The 12,991-nt window shown below is 40.2% G+C and overlaps 1 pseudogene; it reads left to right on the plus strand.

Moving 5' to 3' along the window:
* Positions 1 to 10,927: 10,927 nt before the first annotated feature.
* On the plus strand, positions 10,928 to 11,416 carry LOC114616505 (annotated as a pseudogene).
* The last annotated feature ends 1,575 nt before the right edge of the window (positions 11,417 to 12,991 follow it).

Here is a 12,991-nt window from a genome sequence, read left to right on the forward strand (position 1 = left end):
TTGGTAGCAAAACCTATTCAGATACATTATCATAAGTTAGCTATTGAAGACCATGAGACTCAAGATGAGGTTGTTACTTTATCCAGGGTGTTCCCAAAACCCATCTCCACCCAACCTAAAAGAGCTGACTTCTGCCCCTAGACCAAGCAGAGAGGGGCCACCCAGAACCCCCTCTGACTGGCGATCTGAATTCTTGCTTAGACTGCGAGGCTAAGCACTGCAAGGGAATATGAATAAAAATAAATAAACATAAGGGAATATAATAAAAATATCTCTCTGGGTTCCCTGAGCAACAAGCCTGACTGCATAGGGGTTGATGTCAAAAGTATCCCCTCTCCAAGAAAAAGACATCAGGATGGGTACGGCCCTCATGCCTCACTGGACAACGACAGGGGGACTGGAGACATTGCAAGGTCCCCTTCAATTACTGGAGGTCAGGCCTCTATCCTCGACTTTGAAAGATTGGAATCGCCACAGCCCTTCTATACTTAGAGAAGGGAGGAGATGTCAGGGGCAGCCCTGATTATACACTGAAGGCCTAAAATCAGCCATAGGCCTAAAATCAGCAATAGACCTGTCATACATGTATACTAACACCAAGTCTTGGGTCTCTGTGGAAAAACATTGAAATAGATGGCTATAAGATATTGTAAACAGGCAGCTTTTATAGAAATTTACCAGCCTGAGTAGTCATAGACCTTGTAAATAGTTAGCCTTGGCAGACAATACCAACTTAGAAAAGGACAAGTGAGTTATAGGCACAGTCATAGTAACCTGTCCCCTGAACCTTCACCCAGCCAATACTCTGTTCTGAAAGATATCTGTATTCCCCCTGAACACCCATGCTCCAGTGCCATCCCCTTCCCCACGTCCTGCCTTTCTGTGTTTATAACCCCTGTGTGAATGAATCATGATTTGAGAAAAAATAAATAAACTATTAAAAAAAAAAGAAAGAAAAGGAAACTAACACGAGAATTTTAAAAAGAGTCACTACAGAAAAGCAGGAGAAAGTGGTGTTGTATGTGGTCCCAGAGACAGACAGACAGACAGATGGGGGGTGATGGGCAAGCAAACCACTCAAGTTGGCATGATGAGCTCCCTGGGGGACAGGTAACTAGCAGGAACTATAATGTACACACAAAAGACCACTCCGACTGCACAATTTAAGTAATATTTTCTAACCCCCCATTTTAAATCTCTGTAAAGTATTTCTTTTGGGTTACTGGTATTTTTCTTACTTGTCTGTTCCCAATTCTTTTATCTAAATGCACAACCCATGAGAGTAGGAAAATTGTCTCACTACTCACATAAATCAGTGCCTAGAGAAGCACCTTCGCATTTTATTGTTGTTTGTGACAAGGTGTGTCACCTTGGTTTCCATTTGAATGATTAAAAAGACCGACCTGAAGTACCTAGAACAATTAAAAGCTTCTGGGTAACTTACGTTGAGCGTTTTTCTATAATTTAGAAGTAGATTTTATGACTAGATGTTTTTTCAAAGATTCAAGTTCTGTGAGATAAATACACAGCACCATGAAGTCTGCAGGAGTGTAGCTTATGGGTGAATTGCATGAAGATGCAACACATTCCCACTTCAGATGCTATGCCTGCACAATGGAAAGGGGCTGCTTCACAAGGACACTTGGAAGCAGAAGCACGTTTCCTGTAAATAGTCTATAAGTTAAAAGCAGTTCATTAAATGCTCACAGTCACCTTGACCTGGTAGTGTTTCCTAACTCCTTCTGCAGCAAGCCTGTGATAACTCACACGCAGTATGTAAACTCAAATCATGTTCTGCTTCCTTGTTAACAGAGTTTCTCTGTTTCCTCCATGGTCAACCTTCATGTGATAATTTTCCCCTTCATTATGACAGTTAGAGGAAGCTACCTGTCATGAGTTATCTTGGTGTGTCCCTGAAATAGTCAAGAACCTGTCGGGAACCTGTGAAAATGTTTCCAGAGATTACATTTAAAATATCCAATTCTTGAAGTTATATCAACCAGAACTAAGTTCACTGCTTGGAGTTATAAGATGCTGTAAGAGGGGGAAAAAACCTTTTGGTTGCTTCAGTTTCTGATCAGAATACCATCAAATCCGTTGATCAGGGCTTATCAGTTAGATGTTATACTTGAACATTTATTTTCTGAATTACCAGGAGGGAGAGTTACCATCTGGCACAGCAGCCAAGGGAGCTGGTTCTTGGATTCCACTTGAGTGACTAAGATCTTTAAGGTGTAAATAGGTACATCACCAAAGTTAAGTCAAGGCTGTTAAAGTTTTACAGCCTGCAAGATACATCCAGATATACATCCAATGTTCCCAGGAAGCATGTCCTAATACCCCACTCCCAGCCCCAGAGTAGCAAGCACAGCTTAGATTTTATGCACTCAAACAGGATTGAAGTCTGCTAGCTTTCTCCTGTCTTTCCTGCACTGTGAATGACAAAATACAAACTTGGCAAGAGCCTCTTGGGAAAAAAAGAATCATGTAAGCAGTTAAACAGAAACAGAAAATACCAAAATATTTGAAAATGACTTCTGTTAAAGTGCAGCCATTGGCCTGGCATCCAAGGGCTTTGATGAGCAGGCCCCAAGCCTCCCTCCTCTTATACCTCTTTGCTCTCCCCCATTCTCTTGGTTGTTTTTCTTTGAATCTGTGCTCAAGAATTCCTGATCTCTTTGCCCATCATTATTCAAGATGTAACTTAACCCTGTTCACTAAGCCTTCCACATTGGGAAGTAGTACTTCCTCTGCCTTCAAAGCCACAGCAAGTGTCTATGCAATAGTATTCTCAGCTGTCATGTCTGTCTTCTGAGACGTCCTCTACTGCAGCTTGGTCATCTCTGCCCAAGTCATCTGTATGTGTCCACCTAATACTGTTAGACATACCCACAACACTTAGCACACAGGGTAATAGAGTGCTTAAAAGTGCATGCCACCTCCTAATAGCTCTTTCAAGGCAACGAAAGCATTTGCAGAACACAGATTTCCTACCCTCCTCTCCACTGAAGCAGCAGCTCACATGTCTAACTCCTAAGTCTTTTGGGGGTTGGGAGGAAGGCCCTGTCCAAAGCTGTCGTCCTTACCGCTCTGCTCAGACGGAATCCATTTTAATCTGAAATAGGCCAGGACACATCAGCACTTATTCTGAAGAGCCTGACTGCCCTGCCTGAACACGAAAGGGCAGGAGTGAGTTTTCCAAGATTCATTGGGATGAGAGCCAGTGCTGTATGCTCAGATTAGAACCAAGCCCACAAGGCTAAGAGGCTGGAGCTCTTGAAACATTTATGACATGCCAGTCAGGAGCAGTGGATGACAGCTCAAGGAAATGGTAACGTGAGCCCCAGCTTTTCACCTTGAGGTGACTGGTTAAGACTCAGTTTGAGAACCACCAAAAGTATATAGCCCTCCAGTGCAACAGAGCAAGCTATTTGTGACCCAAAAAAAGTGACTGCAAGGCATAGGCTTCTCTCATTGGCACACAGTGAGATATGAGACAGCCACATAACCTAAAAACAAGGTGAAGCACACACAGTTCCTCAAAGAATGGTCTTCTCCTTCCAGACAACTAAAGAGACCCTACCTACTCCTCTCACACAAGCCAGGATGGAAATTTAAAACTGGAAATTTAAATTTTAAGGCTTGCACTTAATCATGGATTCAGCAAAACCTAAACTTCAGCTAAAATTTATTCTTCTCTTCTTTGATTTTTAAAAGTTGGAATTTGATAACTAAAGCAACAGTGTCTGTAATTCTACAGTAACCCCGCTGCTAGTGTGTCATCTTATTTCATACCAGAATTACCTGGCTGTACCTACAATAGGGTGAGAAAGAGTGTGTTCAGACTGGAGAGATGGTTCAGTGAACGAGAACACTGGCTGCTCTTCCAGAGGGCCTGGATTCGATTCCCAGCATCCTCAACCCTCTGCAGCTCCAGTTCCAGAGGATTGGACATTCTCTTTCAGCTTCCACAGGCTTGCATGTGGTATGCATGTGGTATACATACATAGACAGAGGCAAAGATAACATACATGTTAAAAAAAAAAAGGAAAAGAACATGCAACCTGACATAAGAGTGTCTGCCTTGCTTTTGAGAACCAAGCAGCTGTCTCCAGTTTTACATCTTCTGAACTGGGTGACAGTGACTTGTTTTTACACATCGCTGTACGGCCTAAAGGCTAAATGTGCTATTGCTACACACCAATGTATTAACTCCACCAACCACCTTAATAAAGTAATACCACAGCCACTTGTCTATCTTCACTGAGAAGGGTACCCTGCACTTGACTATGAGGTCCTAGGCTAGTCCCAAAGATCCACCCTTCTCTGTCCCCTCAGCTTATGTGAGGTGACTGGCCTTTTAAAATAAAATTTAAAATCCACAGGTGCTGGGGATCTGAACTCAGATCTTCATGCTCATGATGCAGGCTTTGTACCAACGGAGCCATCCCCCAGCCCAGTGATGGAAAAACTTTAAAGCATGCTTTGAATGGGCTGGCAATGCAACCTGAGTAATAACATTTTGGTCACTTCAAAATTATCCTTGAAAACATTTCAAACTTTTGCATTCAGATTCCAAGCAATCTTTACTGATTTCTTTCACTACCTCACACCTCGAAAAGGATGTTTCTAACTTAGAACTTTAGACAGAAAACATTCTTGATAAGTCAAAGAAACTAAATTAACAGACTCCACAGTTTTAGTATCTGTGTACTCGAGGGTAGCACTGTCCATAAAAACAGTAGAGCTTCCTCTGTGTGCCAAATGCAGGAGACCAGTGAATGGGGGCTCAGGTTTATCTGGAAGGGTTTTGTAAAGCTTTCTACATATGTAAAATAGCCTTCCCATGGGGTACAGTGGGCTCTTCCTTTCCCCACTGATAGCAGCAAAGGAAAGACATCCAAACCACAGGCTCATGATGGGGAGGAGGTTTCTAGGGCTCACTAGAAACAAGTCCTCATTCAGATCCTGCCAGAATTGGAATTCAAGAGGAAGACCCTTGAATTTAATTCTCCTCATTTTCATCCCATTTGCTGAGGTCCGCTGAACAAGAACCATGAAGCACAGCACCACGGTCCTATTAAATATCGTCATTCATTTGTACCATGTTTCTTTTTTTTAATGGTCCCTCTTTAAAGAAATATAAATAAAGTTTTCTAGCTGATTCCTCAAAGGGAGTGAGTGCTATTTTCTATTTGTTCATTGGAATCTTTCTTTCCTTTCCTTGCTGCTAGACCTGTCCTTTTGGACACAGCCTGATTCTTAACCATACTTAGAACTCGACATAGCTTCTTACACTTGTTAGCTGACTATCAACTTAAACACACCATTTCCATCTATCACTCAGCATTGAGATATATTTTGGCAAAAAGTGTCACACCACATGTCTGGAAACTAGGATTTGAGACATTCATCCGTGGGTATGTAGACAGTTCATTTGTAAATCTTTACCCAAAAGTCAAAGTAAGCCTTTCCTCAAGTCATCCGTTAAATTATACACGCATTTAAAATCAATTTTTCAAAAACTTCAGCTGATAAAACAGACCTTTCTATGGATAGACAAGAAGAAACCAGCCTGAACATCCACGAAGCAAAAATTCTGAATGATGAGTTCATATTTCAACCTTGTCTAAGTTTTTCAGATTTTTAAAAGAACACTATTACTCTAGTTCTGTTATATTAACTGAAAACACTTTGTTATTAATGTGGCAAAGATATTATCCATGAAAAGTGCCCTCAGTGTAAATATTGTGGCAATACTTAACAACTGAAGTGTGAACAACACAGTGATTTAGTCACATATTCTAAGTAAGGCACTAACATTTCAGCTGTTAAACCACAATTCTTTCAGTGACAGCAAATAGGTGCCATTAAGTGATACCGATTATGAACTGGTCTGGTTTTTACTGAGGATCTTGTCCCCATGTACTCCTCCAGTCCTTCCGACAGCTCCCCCACCAGGGTCCAAGAGCTCAGTCTGATGGTTCCAACCAAGCATATTATTTTTAAGTCAAACTGTCTTAGTTAGGTAAAATTTCTATTATGATTAGGTATTTCATTATAATATAATGATATTATAATATAATAAATGTCCATAAATGACTAAATCAGGGTGTTGGATATGTTTTTTAGGCCCCCTAGTTTCTTGCTTATCAAGGGTGTCAGATAGACTACTCTGTTGACAACTTTGTGTGTATACGCATGTTAAAGTTGCACCCTGGGCCCCAGGAACGCCCAGCAAATGCTCTGCCACTGAGCTTCCCCCAACCCATTAACCTGTATTACTTTTAATGAGTGAACTACACGTGCTTGCTAGCACTCATATGATCAGAATGGTAACAAAGGAGGAGGAATATTGTGACTTCCACGTGACATCATAAATCTGTGTCACAGAAAGATTAACTCAAGCTATTATTTCCTCTTGCATTGCATTCCTATCGAACAATTTCAATGACTAGATTCCTGTAGCCGTGACCTATGACACCAGGCTGCTCAAGCAGCATTTGTGAAAATGATCGGAAGGCAACCACCAACGGCAGGCTGCAAATACAAAAACATGCTGGAATAGGAAACCAAGATCTTTGTTCTTTTTCTCAGCACGCCACCTCGTGTGCTCGCGCCTGAGCAATAAGCAAGAGAGACATCAATGCCTAGCAGTATCATGTATTAAATGCAGTTAGCCTTGAATTCCAAAAGAGCATGTCTTCCCATGTGTTTAAATAAAAATCCAAAAAGTACAAGCATCTACTGCCTCTTTACATTAAAAGTCTATATGTATAATGGCCCAGCTGTTTAATATGCATTTTAAGAAAGAATATATTTATTTAAGTGAGAAGATATTTATATCATATGGTAAAGGAATGGGGGGATGTGTTTAATAATCTTACACTGTAGGCTACAAATGCCAATATCTATTTGTGGACAGAGATATCAAATACTGTGTTTAAGTTATATTAATTTCAGTATATGACTAAACCCATAATATATATATATATATATATATATATATATATATATATATATATTAAACATATACATGTACATATGTATATGAAACATATACATATCAAATAAATGTTTTATATATTTAATTTATATATTATATATAAATATAATTATTATTTATAAATATAAATATTATATTATATAAATATGATATTTTTTAAATTTATATATTATATGTAAATTAGAATATAAATATATGGTAAAGACCTAAGTGATTATTTCTCATATAGACTATTTGGGCTTGTTTACTGTTAACTTGACACAAGCTAGAGTCATCTGAAAGAAAAAGAGTCTCAACTAAGAAAATGCCTCTATAAAATGGGATTGTGGGCAAGTCTGTTGGGGATTTTCTTCATCAGTAATTGACTGGAAAGTGCCCAGCCCATTGTAAACGAGATCATCCTGGGGCTAGTAGTCCTCGGTTCCATAAGAAAGCAGCTGAGCAAGCCAGGAGGAGCAAGTCAATATGCAGCACCCCTTCATGTCCTCTGTATCAGCTCCTGCCGCTAGGTCCCTGCCGTCTGAGTTCCTGTCTCCTTCAGTGATAGACTATCACTTTCGGACCTCCAGCGTGAACTAACAGGCTCCTTCCTATGCCAATTGCAGCCATCTCCCATAAACACGTTTTCCAGACCGTCAATGTAACTTTCCCAAAATGAAGTTTTCAGACTTCTGCATAAGTCTACCTCATCTCCCGCCTTAAACCAGTTCATCCTGCTCCTTTTTTTATGTAATGGCCATACTGGCTACCTAGAAAGCAGAGACTTTTAACCTGACCTTACCTCGTACATGGAATTGACCTCCACAGCTCTACAGTCTGGGCAATGTGTACTTTTTTTCTCTGTCTATGTGTCTTGGTCCAAGTTTTCCCCCATCTCATTTGCGCCGTGGCAACAGCATCCTTCTTAGGCTCCATAACTTCCATCCCACCTCCCTGAAACTGAACTCCACATGAGCTCCAGAATGATCACTCAAAATGTCAACACTTCAAGGGTTCTTTCTTCTTCATCTCTAAGATCACTCCAAAACCAAAGGCGGCCTATCGAAGCTCCCTGGTTGGTTTTCTCTAAGCTTTACCAAAGGTAAAGGCCTTGCTCAAGCACAGATTGTGTTTCTGCAGCCACTGTGCTGTCCTCTTGCAGCCTCTCCCTTTTCTATATGAATGTCTTCTCTTTTGTCTTTCTCTATCCAGCAAGACGGATGGATATTTATAGCAAGCGTGAGAGTCACCGTCCAGGCCTGGGCACCTGGACTGACTGCATCCCACAGCCCCTTCATCTCTAGACTGGAAGTGCTTACAAAGCCTCCTGGGTAATTTTGGCTTTGTTTGGGGTAATTACTGATTCTCACTTTACAAAGTCATCAGACCCTGACCTGCCTCTTGTACCACAGCTTATTCATGTTCTTCTGGAGAATGTAAATCAATGATGTGCTCTCCGTCTGGCTGGTGGCACTCTTGCAGCTCTTCTCAAAGACACTGTGCTCCTGGCCCAAACTCTACTCTAGGTAGCTGGGTAACAGCTAGACATCCTGACAAAATTCTCCCTGTCCTGTACATCTCTGCTCAAACATTCTGCCTTCTACAGATGCCTTCCTTCCTTACCCTCTTAGACTTTGAACACATTTTCATTGTACACTATTCACATTGCAACTCTTTGTTTTGCTTTCTCATTAGGCTACGAGTCCTTTAAAGAAAGAATGTAGTATTTATTTTTTTATCTCCAGTACCAAATAGTGTCCTGGAAGGTAATAGATGGCTGAAGAGAAACTGCTTGGACAAAGCTGGATTTTTTGTTTGTTTGTTTTTGGTTTTCTTTTTTCAGTTCATATTTACTTATGAAAGAAATTCACAACTGGAATGTCATTTAATCTCGTCTATGAGTCCAGATGGCGTGCCTCAGGGCTTTTAGTTATTCCAATTCTGTTTGCCTGTTTTGCTTAATCTCATTTTTACTTTCACAAAGTATCTAATGGGTCAATTAAAGCAACCATAAAAGACTGACCTGATTCAGAACTATTGACTTAGTACTACTAATTAAGTTACTCACTGTATCTGCCTATCAATGAACACGGGTAGTAAACTTCACTTTCACAGATGGTCCAATTCATCATCCTATCTCCAACACAGCATCTGTAAGTGGTCCATTGCCTCTGCACAGAAATGGACACTATTAAAGACACAGATCTATTTTTTCAAGGAATTTGTCTTTTCCAAGCTAACACTTGCCCTTCACAATAAACACACTCAACAACAGGATAAACTTTTCTATACTCTAAGCTCATTTTGTTTGTAGTTTATTCTTTGGATTTTCATGATGTCATTTTATAAACTGCTAGTGTAAACCACCCTCCCAAACTGTTATATCTACAAAAAAAAAAAAAAGAGTTCATTCTTTATCTTCTGAATGCATCTTGTATATTTATAGTAAACTAATAGAGAAATATTCCTCATAAAGGAAACCCTCTAAAAACAAAAGACAAAAGAATGAGAGGGCTTCCACTGCAAAATGGTTGATGGATATAACTTGAAAAACACCACAACAGAGCAGAGATCAGGGCTGCGCATGACAGAAGGCGCTCCATCACACCCGGCAAAGGCCTTTCCAACAGTCTACGTATTACCCCTTCTTTTCTCCTCCCACGTCTGTCAGAGGTGGAACTCTGCCAAGAATACAAAAGCCTGTTGAACTCTGCAGCAGTTTTATAAAACTGGCAACTGTCCACAAAGCCTCTAAGACGGACCACCGAATTCAGCGCTACTCTGAGCCAGAGACCCCTGCACTTGAGTTAGCGCCTGCGTGCTGCTGCAGTGGCGGGTACTTAGGGGCACTTCACCCGCTTCTTTCATAAGTGGCAAAGAGCAAAATCAAGAGAGAGGGGAAAAACAAGCAACTGTTTTAGTACCACTGGCCAAATGTGAATAATCTCCACTTCTGATGTATTTCCCTGATCTCTCAGGGAAAAAAAAAGTCTCTCAACAGCACAGGAAGAAAACCACTTCTTTAACCCTCTGATGACAGAAACAAATTGTTTTGCAGCTCAGGGAAGAGATTTGTCACAAATGTGCAAACCAGATCCTGTATCCTGGACATTGTGCAGGCGCACAGCATCACATTTTTAGGGAATTTGAAAGTGATCCCCTAATAACACAAATGATTTTTTTTAATGCAAAGCTCAGTCTTGATGGCTTAGCATGCTGAGTTTATGTATGTGATCGCAAACGTAGCTTTCAGTGTTGTTATAGCATTTGCTGTAATCTTCAGCTTGTCCGAGGGGGAGTTTATTTTCATACAAACACGGTTTGTGAAATAGCTAATTCTGTTATTGTTTGATGGACACTCTTAACATCAAACATATTTAAAAGTACAGAGCTATTTGGCAAATCAGACAATAAAGAGGCTTGGTGACTGTGTCAACCATTCTATGAATCACTGCTTTGAAAACAATTTCCATAAAAGATGTCCTCATGGTAACCCTTCACAAGCACTACACATTGCGTAAGCATTTCCATATGTATCTGAAGAGAGACAACATGTGTAGGAAGAAAAACTCAGCTCTAAATAATAGATGGACCTCGAGTCCAACTCCTTGGCTCTGCCACCGAGCAAGTAAGAAATGAAGTCAATTGCATAACTCATGTCTCCTCAATTGTACGATGGCTATGAGAGGTCAACCTTATAAGGGCAGCATAGATGTAAAATGAGAAAATATATGAAGACACTCTCTAAAGGACAGGCATGATAGGTGACCAATAATTACCAATGTCTATTCTTTAGTAAGAAAAATAAAAGTAACCATGACAACAATAAGGCAAGACTAAGATCCAAATATATTAAGAAACCAAAAAAGCCTCCTGTTATAAGATTCCTGATAATTTGATATAACAATAAGCACTGCTTTTCGGCATCTTTCCCCTGGCAGGCCGACATCTATCACCATGAAGGTCGAGCTGTGCAGTTTCAGCGGGTACAAGATCTACCCGGGACACCGGCGGCACTACGCCAGCACCGATGGGAAGGTTTTCCAGTTTCTTAATGCAAAATGTGAGTCCGCATTCCTTTCCAAAAGGAATCCTCGGCAGATAAATTGGACTGTCCTCTACAGAAGAAAACACAAGAAAGGACAGTCGGAAGAAATTCAAAAGAAAAGGACCCGCCATGCAGTCAATTTCCAGTGAGCCATCACGGGTGCATCTCTTGCTGATATAATGGCCAAGAGGAATCAGAAACCAGAAGTTCGGAAAGCTCAGCGAGAGCAGGCTATACGGGCTGCCAAGGAAGCAAAAAAGGCTAAGCAGGCATCAAAGAAGACAGCAATGGCTGCTGCCAAGGCCCCCACAAAGGCAGCACCTAAACAAAAGATTGTGAAGCCTGTGAAGGTCCCTGCTCCCAGAGTTGGTGGGAAGCGCTAATTTGGTAGATCGGAGTTTGAAATAAAGATCTGTCTTTAACCCTAAAAAAAAAAAAAATTAAAAATAAAAATAAGCACTGCATTTTCACCACATATAACAAAAATGAATGCATATATATATATACACACACACACACACACACACACACACATATATATATATATATATATATATATATATATATATATTATTTCTATATGTTCATTAAAAACTAATTAGCTATCTACAGGTAGTATGTAGATAAATGTATAATTCCTGAAATCAATAAGCTCCTAGTTCAGGATAGGGGTTATTAAACCATGTATGTACAAAGCCATGCAATTGTGAGGTATGGATTTTAGGACAAATATTCAATCAGTTCAAAGGAGAGAGCAGAATTGAAAGAAAGCATCCCAGAGGATCTGACGTCAAGCTGAGCTTTGAGAAATCAGGAGTTATCCAGGTGGAGAGGTGACAGAGCGGACAGTGGTTGGTATAATATGCCATCTAAATGAAGGGACAGCGTGAGAAGGCCATGAGGCTACCAGAACGCATCTGTATCCTTGGAAATTCAAACATGTCAGCCATGCTAAACACATTTACCAAGAATATCATGATGACACACAGGAATTCTACTTTGGCAGGTAATCAGAGTGTGAGGTTGCCAACCTTAGAGAATACACTGTCTTCTTGATCTGAGACATGTGCATGACGGGTAGCAACTAAATATGGAGCTGGAGAGGCCAAAATTCATTTTGAACTTAAGCTGTGATGGGAGTACAGCATAAGAAAAACAGTGAAGCAAGGAACACAGAAACCAAGTAGAGAAAAGGGGGAGACTGGAATGGATGAGAGGAAGGTAGCATATGCATATATAAAATAGTATAAAACTTCATTAGTTGCTTAAAACACACAATATAATCCATCGCAGCATAAGGCTAAAGAAGAAAGAACATATGATCATATCTGTAGATCCAGAATAGGTACCTAATGGGATTCAGCATTCATAAGAAAGTGACCCAAAAAACTAAAAGTCAACATTTCTTAACTTCTTGAAGATCGCTCATGCCACTGAAACAAACGCTCCTAGCACTCAGTACAGAAATTAACTATGCTGCCCACACAGCTTTTAGGTCAGGAGAGAACAAAGCATCCCCACCCCACCACTCATCACTGATGCTTGAATTAAAACCCTGGCAGATGCAGTTAACTAAAAATAGTGACAAAGAAGAGACTAATACAACTGTGTGTGTGTGTCTGTGTGTGTGTCTGTGTCTGTGTGTCTGTGTCTGTGTCTGTGTCTATGTGCATGTGTATGTAGGATGGTAGGTAAGTAGGTAGGTAGGTAGGTAGCTAGGTAACATGATTAAACAGAATTCTCAAAGAGTAGACAAAGGCACACAACAAATGACTTGCAATATTTAGCAGATACAACACTAGAATATAAAAGTCAGTTACTTCTTAGACACTGACAACAAAAAAAGAGGAATTAAAACAGTCATATCCCTAAAAATAAAATATTTAGTTATTGCCCTCACAAAATAGATATAAGGGTGTGTTTGTTTGTTTGTTTGTTTGTAAAGGACTGGAGATATA

This window comes from Grammomys surdaster, unplaced genomic scaffold (genome assembly GCF_004785775.1).
Source record: "Grammomys surdaster isolate TR1022 unplaced genomic scaffold, NIH_TR_1.0 332333, whole genome shotgun sequence".
In the NCBI taxonomy this organism is placed as follows: domain Eukaryota; kingdom Metazoa; phylum Chordata; class Mammalia; order Rodentia; family Muridae; genus Grammomys; species Grammomys surdaster.